The 23167-nt window shown below is 48.4% G+C and overlaps 1 protein-coding gene and 1 long non-coding RNA gene across 12 annotated transcripts in view; one reads left to right on the top strand and one right to left on the bottom strand.

Annotated features, from left to right (window-relative positions):
* LOC117975990 (golgin subfamily A member 8B) overlaps window positions 1-14530 on the bottom strand; it is a 58255-nt gene extending 43725 nt beyond the window's left edge. For 5 of the 10 annotated variants that reach the window (XM_063597094.1, XM_063597096.1, XM_063597095.1 and 2 more), the window contains exon 1: window positions 14384-14530. The gene's annotated coding sequence lies outside the window, so the exon portion shown is untranslated. Of the gene's footprint in view, window positions 1-5724; window positions 6298-12353; window positions 12451-14383 lie in introns of those variants that run through there. The other 5 variants (XM_063597091.1, XM_063597089.1, XM_055098823.2 and 2 more) reach the window with 4 other exon arrangements.
* A 4710-nt stretch (window positions 14531-19240) lies between these two features.
* Window positions 19241-23167, top strand: part of LOC129394008 (uncharacterized) — a 97140-nt gene continuing 93213 nt past the window's right edge. For both annotated transcript variants that reach the window (XR_008621187.2, XR_008621186.2), the window contains exon 1: window positions 19241-19497. This is a non-coding gene — a long non-coding RNA (uncharacterized LOC129394008). The remainder of the gene's footprint in view (window positions 19498-23167) is intronic.

Here is a 23167-nt window from a genome sequence, read left to right on the forward strand (position 1 = left end):
GCCAACCCTCCAACCAAGGTGTCTAGGAGCCACAGGGAAGAGCGGGTTCTCTTGCTAGTTGCTCTTCCACTAGGCAGTGACACGCTGGCCGAGCTCCGCCTCCACCGGCTCTGAAGACAGCACAGACAACAGTTCCACCTCTTCCACTTCCACTGAGCAGAGGAACTGCGTCTGAATGAAGCCAGAAATGGGGCATTTGGGGACCACAACAGAGAATGGATGCCTAGCAGATGGGATGACGACAAACTAACAAACACCCAGGCCTTGGACCCACGCCTCCCGGTAGGCTCCCTCTCCTCTCCCTCTCCCCTCCATCACACTTCAGACCTTCCTGGGCCTGGATCACCTTCCTGGAAAGCTGACCACCCCCATGCCTGTGGGCGCCACTCCCCTGCCCTACCACCACAGGGCAACATGGGGCCACATCACGCCACCCTGCAGCTTCTGTTGGAAGAGGCTGAAATCCTGGCAACACCCACCACCCATCAGTCCCAAGTCCCCGAGCATCATTACCTTCATGCAAAAGGCACTAGGTTGGCTGGTTTATCTCATAAGATGAGAAAATGATGTCCATCACCACAAATACATTGTTAGCTGGTATTGATAGCTGTTAACACCCTGAACAAAGACTACATGAAAATGATGGAAACTAGTGTAAAAAGTCGATGATGTGCAAAATAACAAAATCTAACCTAGCAGTAGCCACTCCCTACCACTTGTCACAAGGAAGCACGAGGAACTCACAGCAACTGGCAGCTCCTGCAGGGCGGACACTCCAAGGTCAAGGCTAGAACATAAATGACAGGGAACAACTGAGGATGACCCTGAGCTTCACAGATTCCAGGGACTCTACTGGGGCCATGGGTCCCAGTGGAAATTTGGTGGCACGGGCAGCATCTCCTGGCATGGTCAGGGTGGGGGCTCCCCTCAACCAGTTTGGTCCACCTCCATGGACCCTTTGGCCACTGAGTCACACATGCTGGCCCCACCACCTGCTTTGAGAACCAGGGCTGTACCCTACCCTCTTCTCCCTACCCCCTCATCTGCCTGTGCACCCAGGGGGCCACCACCATTGCCTGGGGGTCCTCACGTTTGGAGGAAGCAGCAGAGGCTACCAGTGGCGCCAGCTTGCTGGCATGGGTCCCAGACATTGCCACCACCACAGCCACTGATAGCACCTGAGGAGACCCTCTGAGCCCCCTGCCTGAGGCCAAGCAGCAGAGAAAGCCACATCCTCTAAGGCCCCCATGGGTGAGCACCCATGTGACAGCCCCCTCCAGACCACTGCCCTTGCCTGGAGAAACCACTCCCTAAGACCCCTCTCCTCCAGCTTGCCCAGCCACACAGGGAAAAAAACTCACTTAAACTGTCCACCGGCCTGCTTCCACTCTGTGACACAGCGGCTGTCCTGGGGACTGCTGAGCTACAGGGACCCCCAGTCAAAGAGCCAACCCACTGACCATGAAGCAGAAAGGCCCTCCTGAGGAGGGCCCCAGGGATCACAGAGTGAACTAGTATCAAATACCCCTCCACAATGGACCCCATAACAAAAGGCATAAATAACAAAAAAGAAAGGTCGACAATGGCAAATGATTCTCCAATAAAAAAATACAAGAGGAAGAATGACAAACCATTTACATCAACAGAGAGACTGAAGCAAGGTGGGCAGGCAGTCCACAAATTTAAAAGGCAACAACTTTTCTACAGACCAGCCATGATCAGCTAGAAAACAAGGCAAGAGGAGGGGATGATCCCAGTGACAACAGCAGCACAAGTGAGAGATGCACAAACATGCATGAATAAAGCAATGAAGCTCCAGTGATGGAGGCAAAGGACTTTTTACATAAATCAAAATCTGGATGAGAAGAAAATACAAAAGCTCTCTCCTCTCCCCACCCCCAACCCCCACCATAAAACTCACAGAGCAACCTTAATCAAAATCCCAATCAGAATATGGGATGAATTTAGTTTATTCTAAAGTTTATCTAGCGGCCGGGTAGGGTGGCTCATGCCTGTAATCCCAGAACTTTGGGAGGCCAAGGCAAGAGGATCACTTAAGCTCAGCAGTTCAAGACCAGCCTGGGAAACTTGGAAAACCCCACCTCTACAAAAAACACAAAAATTAGCCAGGCGTGGTGGACCCTGCTAATTGGGAGGCTGAGGTGGGAGGATCACTTGAGACCAGGAAGTCAACGCTGCAATGAGCCGTGTTTGCACCGCTGCAATCCAGCCTGGGTGACAAAGTAAGACAGTCTCAAAAAATAAATTAAATAAAATAAAGCTTATCTATTCAAAGGAATATAGGAGGAAAGGTTGGCGGAAAATGAAAAAAGAAGAGGAATGAAGAGGTAATGGCCCTTTAAGATAACTAAGTCTTACCAAAAGCCACCGTAACTTACACGGTAGATAGTGGCACAAGAATAAAGCAGTAAATTAGAATGGAGAATCCAGAAACACAGGAGAAACACTCAGAACACAGCAGCTACTTAACCCATGACAAACCTGCCAAAACAGAGAGGTCAAAGTGGCTGACTAGGAAATTAGGTTGGAATCCTATAAAAAAAAAAGCTACATCCCCAAATCACACTGTATCTAAAATACATTTTAGATCAAAGAAGAGATGTAAATGTAAAAAAATCGAGACTATCAAGTATTAGCAGAATATGCAGGAGGGTGGTTATACACATTAGGGTACATAAACCCATTCTCTAAGTAAGATACAAAATTAAGGAGTAATTAAAGCAAGCTTGATAGTTTTAACAATGTAAAAATTCCAAATTTTTACATTGCCAGAGATGTCTTTAAACAAATTCAAAGGACAAGTGGCATCTGAGAGAAAATATCCGCAATATATATAGAAAATGAGGAATAACCCTGTGTACCAAGAACACCTATAAATCAACAAGGAAAAGCTACACAAATCAAGAGAAAAACAGGCAAGGATGAAAAAGAGAATTAGAGAAATTCAAATTAGTAGTAAGCACAGGAGGAGCAGTTTGTTGTCATTCACAATTTTTACAAATACAAAATGAAATAAGCTATCACTTTACACCCACATGACTGAATGAAACACAAAGACTGATCATGTCCAGAGAGTGTCGATGTCCAGAGAGTGTCAGTGGGGACACCGCTGCCCCACACACTAGCATCATTTAGAATGGTCACCACCTGTCAAGAGAGCAATTTGGCAATATCTGTTGACACTCTGAATGCCCAAACCATTCAGCCCAGCAAGTCCACTTCTAGGAATCTATGCTACGAAAACAACCTCATGCAGATGCAAGGGTTTAATGTACGAGACTCCACCTGTCAGCATTCTCCGTGAGTGTGAAAAACGGAACAACCCAAAAGTTCAATAAGTAAACAGTCACATATTATGCAAGCGTCAGAATAACGCTGCTTGCGCAAAGGACAAGGGACCATCTCTAAGACACACAGCTGGTGAGCGGATCGAACTGCAAATCTTATTTACAATAGGATCCCACTTTGTTGAAAAATACTTTTAAAATATGTATGTATTTAAAAGACAAGTAAAATATGTCCACAGACAGAAAAGAAAATGGGAGGAATCGCCACCAAACTGTGAACAATGATTATCTTTGTGGGCACTGAATGGGGCAGTGGTGAAGTTAGGGGGAAGCTTTCATTTTCTATTCTACATGATGCATTTCTGTAAAGTTCTAATCTTTATAATTAGTACATTTGAATTTCATAATCAGAAACAGATATTTAAAGGATCTCAAGATCTATGTTATATATCTATCATATGTTAGGTGCCAGCCCCGCTGATGGAGCCAGGGTCCTTCTCAACTCCAAATTCCACTGCCAGAAAAATGGCACCTTTCTTCTCCAGAGATACAAGATAATTGCGAGAAGGCAAAAATTTTTAAAACAGAGACATCAAGCCAGGTACAGTGGCATGTACCTGTAGTCCCAGCTACTCAGGAGACCGAGGCAGGAGGATTGCCTGAGCCCAGGAGTTCAAGTCCAGCCTAGAGACAACATAGCAACACCTCCATCTCAAAATGCAAAACAAAAACTACAGATGGTAGATCTATTTAATGATTAGCTCTGGTGGGGAGCGCTGCCCCTCAAACCTTGACCTACCCAAGCAGCCTCTAGTTGTTAAAGACTTCTCAGTATTGGAGAATAAAACAAAATAGACAAGCACTTTAAAATTCACCAGAAGTTAGGCCGGGCACGGTGGCTCACGCCTGTAATCACAGCACTTTGGGAGGCTGAAGCAGGCAGATCATGAGATCAGGAGATCAAGACCATCCTGGCTAACACGGTGAAACCCCGTCTGTACTAAAAATACAAAAGTTAGCTGGGAGTGGTGGCGGGCGCCTGTAGTCCCAGCTACTCGGGAGGCTGAGGAAGGAGAATGGCGTGAACCCAGGAGGTGGAGCTTACAGTAAGCCGAGATTGTGCCACTGCACTCCAGCCTGGGTGACAGAGTGAGACTCCGTATCCAAAAAAAAAAAATTCACCAGAAGTTCCCAAGGAATGTGCTTCCACACATAGAAAATAATCAAGTCTGTTTTTCTGAAAACTTGCTTTAAAGTCCAATTGTGGGGAATTGATGTAGATGGTTCCATTTTAACTTTTTCAGCCAGAGGAATTCTAAAAATTCTTCCTTCCAGCTCAACAGAACAAATCCACCTACTGCTCTGCAAAAGGAGGACAAAAATCCTCCTGGGGCCACAGAATTCAGCAGCTTTTCCTTGGATTCCCAGGACAACCAGCAGCTGCGGGACACTAGGCCAAGCTTCAAAAGGCAGCCTGCCAGCCATCGGACTCCCAGGCACCTGTGGAGTCCTAGGTGGTGGAGGAACTGGGGGAGGGCTTGGTTTCAACCTATTTGCCAAATCACCAGCAAAACAAGACATGTTCAAAAGGAACAACTGCACATAAATAAGCCAGGGCTCTACTCCCCAGCCCCTCAGGTCACCGGCCCAGCCCCTCAGTGTGCTGGTGAGCAGGACAATCAGAAAAGGCCTCTCTTCCTGGAATAACTAACAGTCTCTCACCATCCCCACTCCCACTGCCCGGTGTGTCATGGGAAGTCTCTGAAATTCAGGTTTGGGAAATCAGTTGACATGAACTACAGCATAATATTAGATGTCTGATTAAAATCATCAAGATGATACAAAGGTCTAATCGCAGAGGTGCTCTCCACCCCCAACCCCCACATCAAATAGAGCTTTCTCTCCTTCAAATCAGACTTCTTTTTTTTTTTTTTGAGAGAGAGAAGTTCTCGCTCTGTCACCCAGGGGAGGGCAGTGGCACCCTCACAACTCACTGCAGCCTCAACCTCCTGGGCTTAAGCGATCCTCCCACCTCAGCCTCCCAAGTAGCTAGGACCACACCCGTGAGCCACCACATCTGGCTAATTTTTCTATTTTTTTGTAGAGGTGAGATCTCAAACTCCTGGACTTAAGCGATCCTCCCTCCTCAGCCTCACAAAGTGCTGGGATTACAGCATGAACCACCGTGCCCAGCCTTCAAATCAGATTTCTAAGGAGCCTAACAAGCAGCAGGCCTTTCCAGTTACAGTGCATGGAAGTAACAAAGGCAGCCTCAGTCAGCATCCAGCGCAGTCCTAGCAGACAGGGATAATGAAGTGGACGTGGGCCTCACGGGAGGGAATACTGTCCCCCACCTCCACACCATGCTAGTGAGAAAAACAGACTGCCTGCAGCTCCAAAACATACAGCAACTTACCCATAAAACAGGGACCTCTGACGCTTCACATTATCAGGTAAGAAATGTTTCTTGCCCAGCAGCCCCCAGAGGATGAACAGCTCCCTCAACCTGAAAGGGGAAGAGGGCCCAAGCTGCAGGCGCCCTGGCCTATCGAGGCCGTGGACAGGAGGCACCCGAATGTCTCCCCAGACCCCACCCTGCTGCAGAGGCCTCTGCAGCCCATCACCCTGCAGCGCTGCTGTTCCCACTGCTTCTTGGAGAACAGGGGCAATTTAATCTACAAATCCTGTAAATCCTTGTAAAAAAAAAAAAAAAAAAAAAAGAAGGGTAAAATAAAACGTCTGCACTAGCAAGGCTGGGACTTGGCATCAGCTGCCACCTCCTACAGAACCCAGTGGGGAGTGGGCTCCAGAGCCTCCTCGTGATGCTGGCAGTGCCTCGGCCAGACACCTGCCCCCGCCACCCTCCTGCGTCCTCACTGCATCCCTTCCCACCCCATGTCACATCTTCTGCTCATACCTCCCCACACCCTCCCCTCGCCTCTGGATGCACCCCTCAACACGCCCCTGACCGCGTCTTCCTCCCATGCTCTGAACTGTCCACTAGGGAAGCCAGCTGCAGAAATCACTCTCCTAGAATTCGCTTGGTAAAATATGTGTTGTTATTGGCCCATCTACTTTGCTCCCAACCCACAGCAAGGGCTCTCCAGGGCTACCAAGCCCCTAATGGTCAGGAATTCCCCCCAACCCCCATCTCCAGCTCTGACCTACACAAATTACATAATCCTGCTGCCAAAAACTGGGCCCTCCCTATGCCCAGGGTGCCACACTCCAGGCTGGCCCTTCTGCCTAGAGGGCTCTTCTGGCCTGGGCTCTGAAGGGGCAAACCCACCCACTCTTCTAGGATGGGGTCCATGATCCACCCCAACCTACCGTGGGGCTCTCACATCTTCCAGACTGTGCCTCTCTAGGAGGGCCTTGGACCCAGAGCCAGAATGGGGCTCTGATGCCATTGCACATTCTCCAGCAACCCCTTCCATGCCCTCCCTCCTGATCCCACCCAGCTCTAAACTGGGAACAAGAAAGCTGGAATATAGTAGCTGCTTGGAAAATACCTACTGAGTGCATGGGTGGATAAATGGACAGTGCTCCAGGCAAAGGGACTCGGGGGTAAGAAAAGTGAAGGGTACCTGCTCCCGGTTGTACCACTGCAGAGTCCCTGAGTGTCAAAGGACTGAGAGGTGAATGACGGGCAAGGTGAGACCTACCAGGTTAGTGTCCCGCACCCCTTTGTTTCCACTATTAGATTAAGCCACCCTATGTGACGGATAAAAGGAGCAACACATACAAGGAGTTAGGCCGGGGTTGCCAAAGTGAGGAGTGGGAATGCTGCCAGTCCGGGGTCCCCCACGGCAGCTCCCCAAATGAAGTCAAGACAAGTTGGAGATGAGGCTGCCTCTAGGTGTATCAAATCAACTGAAGTAGCACCAGTCCTCAGTGCTGATTAAGCACAGGCACGCCTGTGATCAAGAAGAAAACCATTACTTAATAAAATGCAATTAATTTAGAAGCTGAAAACTGGGAAAGCCCAAGGGAAAGACACAATCAGGAGTTCTTGGTCTGGAGGGGCTTCTGCTCTCAAAGCTTCCAACCCAACACAGCACAAAGACGTCTTCCCCAACAACCGCACATCCAACCTGCAAAACGATGACACGCTCCTCTCCAGGTACCTGAACCTTAGGACTCAAAGGGTAGAGAAAGTTCACAGGCAGAATCTTCACAATACATGCACAAAAGAAAGGCACTTCTAGTAGGAGCTGTGGGTCAGGAAAACCTCGATTTCACCCAATGCCATTCCTGAGACAATCAGCCATCAATGTGACCCACTCAGTCCTGCCTCAGGGGCTCAGAATCTAGCAGTCAGGCCAGGTGGGAAGTGCAGGGACCTGTGGCCAAAATCGGCCCATTCATCACTCAGCTGACAGCTTTCACGCGTACTAGCCAGAATCAGTTAGAGGCTGGAGGTAGTGCCAGGTGTCTGAAACCCAGCAGGCAGGTTGGTAAAACACTCACACATCCTAACCCTGGTGACTGCACTGACCGAGTGCTTTACTGTAGCAGAACAGTTGCACACATCTCATCTCCTCCATCCATAGTAACTCAGTGGCTGGTGAGGAATGGGACACAGACCTCCACGTGCCCTTCTCGGGATGAGTCAAGGCAAACTCTGAGCAGTGACGCTCTACAGCTGGCTCACACGTGGAGGCAGAGCCCGGATTCCCAGAGCTTCCAGTTCCTAACACACGCCTGGCCCCACTGCACCACACCCGTGACAGCTGCCACCAGCTCCAGATAATCCAGACAGATGCTAGAGCACATGGCTCACTTATTACACCAAGACTGAGAAACAGAAACTGTGTTTTAATTGCACAATGCACACACTTGCTTCCAGAGAGACCTGAGAAATCCATCATCCCTAAATGCATGCGGTTACTCAACTAGTGGCTTTACTATTTTTGAAACAATGGATTTTTCCAAGACAGTTGATAATCAAACCAACTGCGGGAAACCATAAACGATACTTGTTTATTAAATTAACAACACATACAACAGTTCAGAGGAATTCATATTTAGAGCTGCCTTGCTGGAGAATCAATTCCAGGAATGCCAAACCAACCAAATGAAAAAAATTATATATCATACACACACACACACACACACACACACACACACTGATGCGTCACTTAACGACAGGGATGTATTCTGAGAAATTTATCATTAGGCAATTTCATCATTGTGAGAACATCATAGAGCATACATTATACAACCCTACTACAACACACTAGGTTATAGGGTACAGCCTACTGCTCCTAGGCTGCAAACCTAGGCAGCATGTTACTGTGCTGAATGTGTGTATCTAAACATAGAAAAGGCACAAACTAAAAATATGCTATAAAAGATAAAACATGGTGCCCCTATCTAGGGCACTTTCCATGAATGGAAGTTGCTCCGGTGAGTCAGTCTGTACACTAGTGCAGACTTTATAAACATTGTACAGTTAGGATACATTTTTTTTAAAAATAAAGTAACTGCACTACAACTTTATGACAGTGTCACTAGGCAATAGGAATTTTTGAGCCTCATGATATTCTTGTGGGACCTCTGTCATATATGCTATCATTAACCAAAACAATGTCATGTGACGCATGACAGTACATATGTATCTCAACTGAAAATCCTAAATGTCAATAGTATTCTCCGACTCACTATTTACTAACAAGAGTTTCCTCAGAACTGTCTTTGCCTGAGAGTTTCAGAACCAAGCGTCTCTCTGCACAGTTGATTCTAGGGACAAGAAGTGCTAAGAATCCATGTTGGCTTCAAGTGCAAAATGGAAAACACCTTAGTGTCCCAGCAACCATGTCAGCCACCTTCCTGGAGGGCAAGCTCCCACGCCCTTTCCCCATCGCTGTGAAGGGCCCACGTCATCTGTGGCATTTCCACGACTCTCCGATGCCAGCCATCAGTCTCTCAGCACGTGTTGAAAATTAGCCCCTGTACTTGCCCACCAGTGGTCATAAGTCCTAGTCATGCCCACCCCGTTAAAAACAAATCTGATACAAAATGGGCCCCAGCAGGAGACAGAGAGAAAACATGGGCCTCACACTCTCTCCAGCTCAGGCTCAAAGGCCAGCACTGCCCCGTCACAGCAGGGTGCTCTTAGGCAACCCATAGCTCAGCTACCTGTCCCCAGCCTCCTCGTTGCAAAGTTAAGACAAGACCTGCCTTCTGGATTTGCCGGGAAATTATTTAAAATGACAAACAAAGAGGGATGGAACTCAACACACAGAATTGCCCGATGATGTGTGTTTCATTCCAGTGGTTTCGTCATCAAAACCATCTTTAAATGTTGGAGTGTTCCCGTTTCCAGAAAACTAGAGATGAAAATATTTCCACAGTCACTCAACGCAGGTATCTCAACCACATATTTTTTCTCTTAATTTTGATCCTTGAAACACAAACCAACAGATGCACCACCTTACATTAAAACAGCCTTTTAGAGTTTAGAGTTTATGACAGGCCGCCTCTGCATTCTCTCACTAGGCCGTAGCTGTAACTCACAAACCTGACCCTTAAAACTCCCAGGACAATAAGAGAAGCCACACCATGGAGCTCTTGCTGTCATAAAATATCTCGCATTGGTTCAATATCGCATCTCGTCTGTGCCTCAAAACAACCACAGGCAAGAGGCCTCACGCGGGTATTGCAGATGCTGAGAAAGACTCTCAAGCCAGAAGACTGGCCCTGGGCCCCAGGGATTAGTGGGAGGGCCAGGCTGGAACTGAGCTCTTGTTATTCCAAATCCCATCCTCTTTTCCGACCTCCCAGTCCCTTTCTCATAAAACCAAAGCATCTTCTCCAACCAGGCCAGGACACAGGCAGGAGACAGTCAAGCAGGAGGAGGCTTCTGGAAGGGAAAGCAGAGTGGCTGAGAGCCCTGGGACAGAGTCTGACATTAGGTACAGGACAAGTTTGGAAAGATCCAGATGGAGTGGGAAGGGAATCTGGGCATGGGGGTGCCTCCTTCCAAAGTGCATCCACATCCGAGGTGACTGCAGGGAGACGCAGCGCTGACTTTGGCAGCAGGGACCACCTGGGTGCAGAGAACCCAAACAACTGAAAATCCAAAAAGGAATCTCAGTGCACAGTAAGAAAGCTCATTCTTTGGGCTGGTTACCTTCCCAAACACGTTCTCCTCTGGCCTATGTGAAACCGACGTTGCACAGTACAACTCTGCAGCTCTTTCCTGACTGCCCACTGAGTAAGGGTCTGTGCTACATTCTAGGAGGATCCAAAGGTGAACACAGCTGGGTTCCAGCTCTGGGACTCGGGAAAAGGAGGCACAGGGAGCAGGACATGTGCTGCAAGGAGACTACTGCTCCCGTGTTTCATTCACTCACTCATCCAACAACAGCACTAAGGCTCTGCTGTGTGCCAGGCACTTTTCTAGCTACTGGGGATCCAGAGGTGAACAAAGTCTTTTACATTTGAGTGATAAGAGACTGACAATAAACAAACAAGTACATAAATAACACACTGAATGTTGAGTAATAAGGAGAAACACAAAGCAAGGTTAACAAGAGAAGGGGAAGTAACGCTAATTTATGTAGGGCTGTCAGGGAGCCGGCAATAGGTGAGGGGCCGGCCAGGTGGGCATCTGGGGGTGGCTGATGGCAAGGGGGTGGGAATAGCATGTGCAAAGGCCTGGAGGCAAGAGTGGCCTGGCAAATCCGAGGACCAAGGGATAAGATGAAAGAGCCTACATTCAGTTAGGATCTCCGGGATGGACGTGGGCCAAGATGACAGGTGGGGATGGGGTGGGGACAACCCAGGGCAGATCTGGGCAATGAGCCTGTCTGCCTGGAGCCAGGAGAGCCTGGAGGGACCATTCTTGGGAGCGAGCGGGGGAACTTGAGAAAAATCAGGCCGAGAAACATGGATGTGGAGGGAGCACTGGAAAGCCACTGAAGGCCTGGGCAATGGTGACACACCTGGCCTGGGCCAACTTGCAGACTCAGGGGTACCCCACAGCCCAACCTGGGAAACCTCACAGCCGGCACAGAAATCATAATGCACACAGCAATGGCACCCCACCAGTACGCAGGGTTCCACATAGAGAGCCTGGCTGCATGATCTTGAGGTCACCTAACTCCCGGGCCTCTCTTGTGTGTCTGGACAGGGAGAGAGGGGAGGATTGGCTTCAGGAGAGATGAGAAAAGACAGTGCCCATGACAGCTGACTCAGCCTGTGCCAGCAGGCTGCTCTGAGACACGAGCTGGACCCAACCCAGGCGGTGGGCGGCAGGGGGGTGGGGAGGAACTCTGGGAAAGGAAGGAGGCAGAGAAGCCTCTCTGTAGGCGCTCAGGCCAACCACCACCCAAGGGAACAATGAGCACCCCCAGCCCCCGATGGGCACACAAGCTGCCTCCTGGTGAGCAACCATCTCAAACTTGACCTACATCCGGGAGGCCTGCTTGGTCATCAGTGGCTACCTTACACCCTACCTGTGCCTCCACGTTCCCAGTCCTCACGGCCACCTGGCAAGGGTGAGGAACTGAGACTGCGTTGAGGATACACAGCCTGTGAGTGGTACAGCCAGGGCCGCCGCCCAGGCCCAGAGCTCTCTCCGTTTCTCTAAGGACCAGGCTGCAAGGCAGGGCATGTGATCTCTGCCGAAGACATTCAAGCCACCCAGTGATGTGTGCAGGGTCTCGATCCCCACCGACCGCCAGTCCTCTCCTCCCCTGGACAGTAAAGGTTTCTCCAAGACTTCAGACCATGGTGTCACCTGAGGCCCACACCTGTTAAGTCACCGGGGCAGGTATGCGTGGCAGAGGACAGCGAGGAGTGCCGGAGAGGAGCTGAGGCCTGGAGGGGGCCTCTGCAGCCAGGCTCAACCCCCACTCTCCCCACTCCAACAGCCCTCACTGCAGCCACCGCGGCCCAATCCAAACAAAGCCCAGGCTGATGCCAATCTCACCATCAACTGTTTTTCCTCTGACTTCCTCAGTTTTGTCTGGGAAAAATCAAGGTGTCTTATCCCATCTCTAAGCTTCCAGGGGTGTGATCAGTGTCTTTTACAATTACCTTTTACTTTTATCCAGCATTTCTTAGCTCAGTTGGCAAACTGGATATTTATGCAGCTCCATTTCACAATCCATCCCCACCAATTATTCCTGTGAAACTAACATTTTGATTTTCTTTTTTTTTTTTAAGGTTAGAGCTACTTAAGAAGGTTATGTAAACAAGTTAACCAGCAGGCCACAACTTGGGTCTGGGGTGTCAGAGAAAACATGCAAGGTGGAAGAGAATGAGGAGCTGATGGTCACCAGCTTTACCTCCTTCCAGCACCCACTCCTGCTCACACACTCACACCCCGTGGGACTCAGCCTGCAGCTTCTCCCAGCCCAAGAGCCAGACAGTGGGGACGGGCACAGACCGCACTTCCTAACAAATGAGAGGGAAGACTTGATGCCCCATTGCTACTGCCATCACCCAGTCCCAGCCCAGCCAGGGAGCCCACTCCAAGGGCCCCCCGACAGTACTGCTAGAGCCCACCGAGGGCTGCCGGCACACAGCTGCAAGGTCCAGCTTTATCTACTCACGCCCTGGACACTGCCCGGAGCCCCAGCAAGTTCCACGTGTCCTTATCACCCCAGCCCTCCTGCCCCGCAGTTCCTAAGCTCAGGAGACCCTCTCCAGCCCAGGCTGCAGGGGAAGGCAGCCTCCACGGTCACCAAGGAATCAGCGCAGAGTGCAGGGCATCCTGGACTCCCCGGACTGGGAAACCCAGTTCCTGTCCCCCTGCGTAGTGGCCACACCTCTGGGAGGGGAGAAACCCCCGCCTCACCTCACTGGAGGGACCCTAACCCAGAGGCCTGAGAAAAAGCCACCGGCAGGTTCCTGGCACTTGCCAACCTGCACCTTAGGAAAACTTGTCCCACTTCAACCTGCAAAGCTCTCAGGTCATTATTTCTAAAACCACTGTCCTTTCTCAACGAGGAAGAAAACAGAAACAAACAAAAACAGAAAGAGGCACAGGAGGTTGAAGAGGCCAGAGGCAGTTTAGCCCAAAAACAAAGTGTCAGACGCAAGATGCCAAGTTTGGGGCGCTTCATCCACCGCATGCCCGTTTAAGAGCTGACTGCACTCAACCACAGATTTACGTCTGGTGCCTGCCAGGTCGTATCTCAAGAGATCTGAAAAAATAAGCCTTCCTTCTGCCAGTAAATACTAAGACTAGCAGGCCCCTCTAAGGCTCTGCTCTCCACTGGGGTACCGCAGGACAGGCCCCTCAGCGGGCGTTCCCCGCACCCTCCCTCCGCGTCAGCCCCCGGGAAAGGAAGTTCACCCCTCGCCTGGGCTTACCAAGGCCCGCCGCCCGACCCATGGAGCCCTGCTTGGGGACTGGGGGCCTCGATGTTCTCCTTCACCATCTGCGGCCAGATCTCCCTCCAGCAGCCTTGCCAGGCAGTGCCTGGCGTGGAGAAGGGGCCCTGCCGAGGGGCAGGTCCGCGGCGTGCCTCCAACCCGGCGCCTGCAGCCCTGGGGCAACAAGGTGTGGGGTTTTTAATTGAGAAGTTTTTCCCTCTGGGCCTTATTATACAGACAGGGAAAGGGAAGGGGCGAAGATCCGGGCTCTGGTTCTCCCGGGGAAGCGAACCCAGAGGCGACCCCAAACTCAGTAGTTGCCGCCCAGCACGGGGACTCGATGCCGGCGTCAAGCGGGGCAGCGGAACGCACCAGCGGCCCGACCAGCCCAGCGAGATCCGAGCGGGCGGCCCCGCCAGACAGCGCCACTTGCCCGCGCCGAGAGTGGCCCCTTGCCGCGGTGAGCCCCTCCCGGGATGCGAGAGCATTGCCTGGTCCCCGCCGCACCCGCCCGCCCGTCGTGGGAGGAGAATGGGCCGGTCCGAGAGGCGTAGGGCCGCCGGGCTGCACCCCTGGATCCCAGCAGCGGCCTCCCCGCAGCCCCGCCGAGTCCGGGGGGCAGCGCTCGGGAGCTCTTGGCCTGCAGCTTCCGCGCCGCCCCCGACGCGTCCGGGTCCCCGCGGCGCCGCGGGCGGCCCCAGGTTGCCGCCGCCAGTGAGTCAGGCAGCCAAGGTTCCCCAGCCTACCTGGCCAGAGCGCGGGGCTGCCCCGGTCCGCCGCCGTCCTCGCCGCGCCGCCGTCCTCGCCCCGCAGCCGCCGGCTCCGTCCGGGAGGCTGAGCTCCTTGAAAGCCCGCAGGTAGCGGCACACCGCGACTGCTAATTAGCCCGGAAGCTGAATAGCGGCGGGTACATACCGCAAGCCGAGTACGGAAAGCACGCAGGGCTGCCGCTACCTGGCGCACGCGCACTGAGCTGCGGCTGCCGAGCCCGCGCCCCGGTCCCTGCCGCTTTACCTCACCTGCTCTTGGATCACTGGGGCCGGGAAACGCTTCCCGGCGACACCGCGCGCGGGGAAGAGAGGGAAGAAAAAGATGCGTCCGTGCCGGGCGTTCGCGAGGCCCTGCGGCCCCTGGCCCCGGCACTGGGACATCGGCAGGGCGGGCGGGTGCACCCAGGACCCGGGTCCAGCCGGGAGGATCTACGGGATCAGGGCTGGAACCCAGACGTTGGACGGCTCAGCGCCCCGAACGTCCCGGGCCCTGGGGAGCACACAGATGCCCGAAGCACGTCCCGGCCTTGCTGGCTGGGGAGTTGCAGGGGTCTGGTCTCGCGGGTAAAGCCGGTGAACGCGAGGCTCCGCATCCTGCCCCGGCCGCGGCGCTGCGCCCTGCTCGCTCTGCCCCGCGCAGCTGTAAGCGGGGACCTTAGAGCTAGGAACCCTCGGGGATCGCGGCCTCCGAAAGCCCCATCGGGCAGGGGAGGTCCCCTGCTGCCTCCCCACCGCAGCACCCCTAGGCGCATGCTGGACTCCAAGGCTTCCCTGCCGCTCCCAGTAACCACCCTAGCACTCCATTTCTGATACTCTGCTGCTTTAGCCCCCAGCCCCAGGGCCTCACTCCAGGCCTTTCTCTCCTTGCTGTCCTGAATGGAGAGGACCCTGACCTCCGCGGGGCCCTGGGGAGCACACACTCCCAGACACTCACACACATCCCCAGGAGAGCCAGTCTTCCGCCCCCACAGCGCGAGAAATCGAAATCCCCTGGAGGCCCTCGGCGAAGGTCGTGCTGGAGACCCCGGTGTCACCTTCGGCCCTCTGGCCCTTTCATTGAGTCCCAGGCAGATGTGGTAAGCCGTGGGAGAGGCACAAGGTGCCTAGTCTGTGCAGAGCGGGACCTCAGCTGCCTCGCTCCCCCAAATCCTGGTGATTTGCCCTCGTTTTCTTTTCTCCTTGTGGCTGGACTAGGCGAAGCCGTGGCATGGGAAGTTCTGAAGACGGCGGGGGGGTGGAGCACAGAAGGACAGGGGGCCTGGGGGGTGAGGAGAGCCCATCTTCCTGCTGCCCTGAGGGCCTGACCTGAGACCCTGAGGAGAACGGGCTGGGGAAAACCAAATCCTGAGCTGCACTAGGGTTAGATACAGTGTGGACTTGGCCTCTGCACACCCTGAGCCTGAGTTAGGACAGCAGCTGTGAAATGAATGGGATTCAAGATGGGGTCTGATAAATCACATTTATATCCTCTTCTTCCATTCAACTAATGGATCAGTGTTTTTAAAAGTCTAAGCCACATAACAAAGAGGGCAGAAAGAAGTCGTTAGCAGATGAATGATTTCATCTGGAAGATGAAGAGGATTTAGAGATCTATGGGATAGATTTGAGGGCACAAGCCCAGAACATATGAAGAGGGTCTGGAGCGGGGGGCGGGGGGTGGCTGACCCGTCCGGCTGTGAGAACCTCAGGGAGCCTCCAGGCTCCAGTGCAGTGCAGGTATCACAGAGGGCAAAGTGGAAATGGGACTGGAACAGGTAGAATAAATGAAGATCCAGCATGGACAATTAATGCCCCTCCCCCCAAATCATGGATGCAGCCAGTCACTTACCCCAAAGAAAAAAATCAGAGATTCTCTCCAAAGAGAGTTGTGTACACTGCCTGGTGAGAGTGGGTGCTGCCAGTGTAGTTGTCGGTCCTCTGGAGGAAGCCTCCCTACCGTGGCATTTAAAGGTCCACCAGTGTAATGACTGGCTCGCACTCTAAGCTCTCCCCACATGCACATAACCACCATCAGCCTGTCCATAAAACTCCTTTAGATACGAAAGGAGAGAACGCCTATTTAATAAATGGTTCTGGGAAAACTGGCTAGCCATATGTACAAAGCTGAAACTGGATCCCTTCCTTACACCTTGTACAAAAATTAATTCAAGATGGATTAAAGACTTAAATGTTAGACCTAAAACCATAAAAAGCCTAGAAGAAAACCTAGGCAATACCATTCAGGACATAGGCATGGGCAAGGACTTCATGACTAAAACACCAAAAGCAATGGCAACAAAAGCCAAAATAGGCAAATGGGATCTAATTAAACTAAAGAGCTTCTGCACAGCAAAAGAAACTACCGTCAGAGTGAACAGGTAACCTACAGAATGGGAGAAAATTTTTGCAATCTACCCATCTGACAAAGGGCTAATATTCCAGAATCTACAAATAAATAAATTTACAAGAAAAAAAATCAAACAACCCCATCAAAAAGCGGGTGAAGGATATGAACAGACACTTCTCAAAAGAAGACATTTATGCAGCCAACAGACACATGAAAAAATGCTCATCATCACTGGCCATCAGAGAAATGCAAATCAAAACCACAATGACATACCATCTCACACCAGTTAGAATAGCGATCATTAAAAAGTCAGGAAACAACAGGTGCTGGAGAGGATGTGGAGAAATAGGTGGGACTGTAAACTAGTTCAACCATTGTGGAAGACAGTGTGGTGATTCCTCAAGGATCTAGAACTAGAAATACCATTTGACCCAGCGATCTCATTACTGAGTATATACCCAAAGCATTATAAATCATGCTGCTATAAAGACACATGCACACGTATGTTTATTGCGACACTATTCACAATAGCAAAGACTTGGAACCAACCCAAATGTCCATCAATGATAGACTGGATTAAGAAAATGTGGCACATATATACCATGGAATACTATAAAAAAGGCAGCAATAAAAAAGGATAAGTTCATCTCCTTTGTAGGGACATGGATGAAGCTGGAAACCATCATTCTGAGCAAACTATCTCAAGGACAGAAAACCAAACACCACATGTGCTCACTCATAGATGGGAATTGAACAATGAGAACACTTGGACACAGGGTGGGGAACATCACACACCCGGGCTGTCATGGGGTGGGGGGAGGGGGAGGGATAACATTAGGAGATATACCTAATGTAAATGACGAGTTAATAGGTGCAGCACACCAACATGGCACATGTATACATATGTAACGACCCTGCAAGGTAATGGGTACAGCATACCAACGTGGCACATGTGTACATATGTAACAAACCTGCATGTTGTGCACATGTACCCTAGAACTTAAAGCATAAAAAAAAAAAATGTATCCTTATCCTGTTGCCATTTTGAAGCTGCATTTGCTTGTCCAACACTGGCTTTCAATTTAAAAGAAGTGTACCTAAATGTTAACAAAACAAATGCTATACTTATGACAGTGCCTATGCTGTACTGAGAATGGTTAGGTGCTGTCGCATTTTACAGAAAAGATGTACTGATTTAGTTCAATACTGACTAACAAATCTAACCTTTTATTTATAAGATATTCTTCAGGACAGCATCAACACATGTAATAAGTAAAAGATCATATATGGATCATTTCACTTTTGATCCAGTCAAATATAAACAAAACTTAACCATTTTTATCACAGAATAAGTAATAGCTACCATTTGCTTTGTGTCTTCTATATGCCAAGCCTAACAATGGGCACCTTTGCCTAAATTAGTTTATTTTCTCCCTTTTACCAACCGCGTGAAATAGACATATCTTCCTCATTTTACGTATGAGAAAACTGCAGCACTGACAAGTAGAATCTACCTGAGTGCATTCTTTTTTTTTTTTAATTTTAATTTTTTTTTTGAGATGGAGTCTCGCTCTGTCACCCAGGCTGGAGTGCAGTGGTGTGATCTCGGCTCACTGCAAGCTCCGCCTTCTGGGTTCACGCCATTCTCCTGCCTCTTGAGTAGCTGGGACTACAGGCGCCCGCCACCACGCCTGGCTAATTTTTTGTATTTTTAATAGAGACAGGGTTTCACTGTGTTAGCCAGGATGGTCTCGATCTCCTGACCGTGTGATCCACCTGCCTCGGCCTCCCAAAGTGCTGGGATTACAGGCGTGAGCCACCGCATCCGGCGTGAGTGCATTCTTAAGTTTAAAATCTGTAGGTTAAAATTAATTCTACCTGTTTCCAAAACTTGTGACTTTTAATCTCGGCAACCTCACCTCAATAATCTACTATAAAGAATAAGCTTCCACTGTTCTTCACCTCTTCTTTAAGTGAAGGTTCCATCAAAGAAATACCTTGGAAGCTGAACATTTAAAACTTTATTATACTCTGAGCTAGTCCTGATGAAAAAGAACGAGACCATCACTACTTTAGATATTTTTTCTCAAAACATATTAAAATATGACTTGTTGAAGGATAATATATTTTAGTTAAACAATTGCCACTTAATTCACAGACTACATATTTTTTTACCTACTGAATGCATTTTGTTTTTCGTCTGATGTGTTAGAATTTCTTTTGAAATGCTGAAGCTCTGTAGGCTGTTGCTCAGGCATTCCTGGTCTTTCTGTGTCTTTGGTTGCCATCCAGTGGCAGCAGCCATATACTGCAGTTGAGTAACAGAAAAGAGAAACCCTCTACTTTCCAAGATGACTGTGTTTTTTCATTCAAAAGTGAACAATACGTGTATTAGTCCATTTTCACACTGCTATAAAGAAATACCCGAGACTGGGCCATTTATAAAGGAAAGAGGTTTAATTGACTCACAGTTCTGCATGGCTGGGGAGGCTTTAAGAAACTTACAATCATGGCAGAAGGCAAAAGGGAAGCAAGGACCTTCTTCGCATGGCGTCAGTAATGAGAGGGAAGAGCGGGGGAGACCGCCACTTATAAAACCATCAGATCCCATGAGAACTCACCCACTATCGCGAGAACAGCCTGAGGGAACACTATCAGGAGAACTCCCATGATCCAATCACCTCCCATCAGGTCCCTCCTCTGACACGTGGGGATTACAATTGGAGATGAGATTTGGACAGGGACACAGAGCCAAACCAAATCAGTAGGTATTAATTTTGTGTACCTAATTTATGAAACGTTTAGCCTAAAATTAGTTCAGTATTTTCCCTTTTGCCAACCCTATGAAATAAGTGTGTTTTCCTCATTTTATGTGAGAAAACTGCAGCACAGATAAGTAAAAGAATCTACTCTAGTTTCTATAATTATTAAGTTTCAGGGTTATGGGTTAAAATTAATTCTGTTTATTTCCAAAACAGATGCCTTTCTTAAGGAAAGCATCACACAGATAAAATAAATAAAAGGTAATATGTCTTATGTTTCTTTCATCAAGAGAAATGAAAGTTTTTTTCTAACATTTATTGTTTGTGACATTGATTTTGAAAAAAAAACTTGAATTATAAACATAATACAATTTGAAGACAAAATTTAAAGATAATATGAAATTATATGCACTTGAAGTAAAACTTTTGTCCCCACTGAGTCCAATGAAGATACACACATATCTATATACTGACAAAAGACAGTTCTGCCTAAATTTAAAAAAACAGTTTTTATTTTTATTTTATTTCTTTATTTATTCATTTTGAGATGGAGTCTCACTCTGTGGCTCAGGCCGAAGTGCAGTGGTGCGATCTTGGCTCACTGCACCTTCCTTCTCCTGGGTTCAAGTGATTCTCATGCCTCAGCCTCCTGAGTCATAGGCACATGCCACCACACCCGGCTAATTTTTGTATTTTTTTTCCTTTAGTAGAGATGGGGTTTCACCATATTGGCGAGATTAGTCTCGAACTCCTGACCTCAAGTGATCCACCCGCCACGGCCTCACAAAGTGCTGGGATTATAGGTGTGAGCTACCGTGCTTGACTATTTTTTGTCAGAAAGTATATAACCAACATTTTCCCCTTCAAAAACTCATTAAAGTAGTTGTGTTAAAAGTTCTGCTGAAGTCAATAATTAGCACATCTGTATATCAGTGATTAATGCCATCAAATCAAATGCTAGCTTTCCCACATTTTTCTCAAATATGATTTCTTACCAATGGCGGGGTGTGGGGTTAGTATAAAGGTCCTAAAAGAGAATTTATAATCATAAATGTATTTAGATAATGTCTTCCCAGATGGACAAGTTGTAGTCTGGGTGTGGATAAAATTTTTAGGAAGTAATTTAAAGCAGAGGCATATTAGAAACTATGAGACATAGTAAATCAGAGACAGATTAGAAACTCTGTGAACAGAGGTGAGAAACATGTACTGCCATAAAAGAAAATGAGGTTTATTTAAGCCACTAAAAGTAAGCATATAAAATGGACAATCCTGATAGTTAAAAAGTTTAGTGTTCATCCACCGGGGCCTGTCGTGGGGTGAGGGGATGGGGGAGGGATAGCATTAGGAGAAATACCTAATGTAAATGAGGAGTTAATAGGTGCAGCTAACCAACATGGCACATGTATACATATGTAACAAATCTGCACGTTGTGCACATGTACCCTAGAACTTAAAGTATATATAAAAAATAGTTTAGTGTTCATCTATTCAAAATATAGTATAATTTTATTTGAGATTATCTTTTTTTAAGTTTGAAGATTAAAAAAATTGGTATCAAAAGAATTATTTGAAAAATATTCTTCATCTGAGTAAAAAGTCCTGTGTCTCTGGGTAGATATTAATTTTATTCCAGTCGATTTAACAAGTTGTAAACTGGGGAGTGGGAGGAATAAAGCAGGAAAAAGTCATCCCACTTAAAATTACCTATTTGATTAGGATGTCAGAGAGTAGCTGATTCACTATGCTACGGTTATAGCCATATATGATTTTTAGTTTAATTTTGAATTCAAAGGTTGGCAATAACCAGATCAGAAAATGTATCGTATGTTGCCGAACATTCGGAAGTTGCTTTCACCTCACACTGCTCTACCAAAACTTCTTTGTTTAATGTCACCAGTGACCTCTGCATTGCTAAGCCCAGTGGTGGTTACTTGAGTATCTTTTTATTTGGCCTAGCAGCAGCATTTGACACTTTTTATTTCTCCCTGTTGTTTGGTACATTTCTTCTCGTGGCTGCACGGATTCCACATTCTCTTGGTTGTGATTCTTTCTCACTGGTCATCTTTCCTAACCTCCATTGTTAATTTCTCCCCTTCTCTCCGCCATCTTTAATATTGGTACACCTGAGGGCCCAGGCTCTGGTTCTGTTCTCTTCTCTTAGAAACCCTTTGAAGCAGGCTTTCTAAACCATGGCTCTGCTGACATTTTGGGTCAGACAATTCTTTATATGTGGGGCTATCCTGTGCATTGTAGGATGTTCAGCAGTATCCCTGGTCCTAATAGCCTCTACCTATTAGATGCCACTAGTAATTCATTCCCCAACTGTGACAACCAAAAATGTCTTCAGACATTGCCAGCTGTCCCCTGGGGAGAAATAATTGCCTTCAGCTGAAAACCACTGATGTACTCTTTGCAATCTTGAGGATATCATTCAGACTTATGCCTTTAAATACATCAATATGATATTGATTAACATATTTATTTTATGAACCCAGTCTTTCACAAATTTCAGGCTTGTATATCCAACTGCTTACTTGGCATATTCAGCTCAATGTCTATAAATATCTGAAACTTCAGATGTTCAAAACAAAACTGATCTTCTCTCCTAAACCCTTGATCCCAGTCATTAACACATTTTTATGCTAATTCCAGCTTTCTGTTCCCCAGACTCAAAATCTTGTCTTCAATCTTGACTTTTCACCTTATCCACATTCCACATTAATCTGCATTCAGCCCATCTGCACAGATCTTCTAAATACATTCAAAATGCAGCCATCTTTCACCCGGGTGTGGTACACTATCATCTCCCTCTGGGATTTCTGAATCTTTTGCTGAGATTCCATCATTAATTCCAACCGCTCTCCCTACTTCCACCCTTGCTTCTCTGCTCCTCCCCCTGCCCTGCATAATCTGTTCCTAACAAAGCCGAAATCTGTTTCAGGTCCATCACCCTCTGCTACAATGATTCAAAGTCATTTTCTGCCTGCCTGCCTGCCTGCCTTCCTTTCTTCCTTTCCTAACCGGAAATCTGTGTCAGGTCCATCACCCTCTACTACAATAATTCAAAATCAGTTCCTTCCTTCCTTCCTTCTTTTCTTTCTTTTCTTCTTTCTTTTCTTTTTTTCTTTTTTTTTTTTTTGACAGAGTCTCGCTTTGTCATCCAGGCTGGAGTGCAGTGGTATGATCTCGGCCCACCACAACCTCTGCCTCCTGGGTTCAAGCGATTCTTCTGCCTCAGCCTCCTGAGTAGCTGGGATTACAGGCGCCCGCCACCATGCCTGGCTAGTTTTTGTATTTTTAGTAGAGACAGGGTTTCACCATGTTGGTCAGGCTGGTCTCGAACTCCTGACCTTGTGATGCACCTGCCTTGGCCTCCCAAAGTGCTGGGATTACAGGCATGAACCACCCCAACCCTGGCCCCAAAGTTTTTGTATTTCTCAGAATAAACTTGAAAGCCTTAGGATGGCCTAATAAGTCCTGAAGTACTTGGTTCCCAGTGACCTCTCTGATCAGCTTCCCTCCTGCTCTCCCTTCCTTACTCGCTTTGCTTTTTTGCTACCTGTACATCTTTTTGAGAGTGCCTATTTGATTTTTTAATGAGGTTTTTATTGATTATTGAAAGGTTTTTATATACATTAAATATATGTTTAAAAAACCATTTCTCTAGGT

The sequence above is a fragment of the Pan paniscus genome, chromosome 16, assembly GCF_029289425.2.
Source record: "Pan paniscus chromosome 16, NHGRI_mPanPan1-v2.0_pri, whole genome shotgun sequence".
Lineage (NCBI taxonomy): Eukaryota > Metazoa > Chordata > Mammalia > Primates > Hominidae > Pan > Pan paniscus.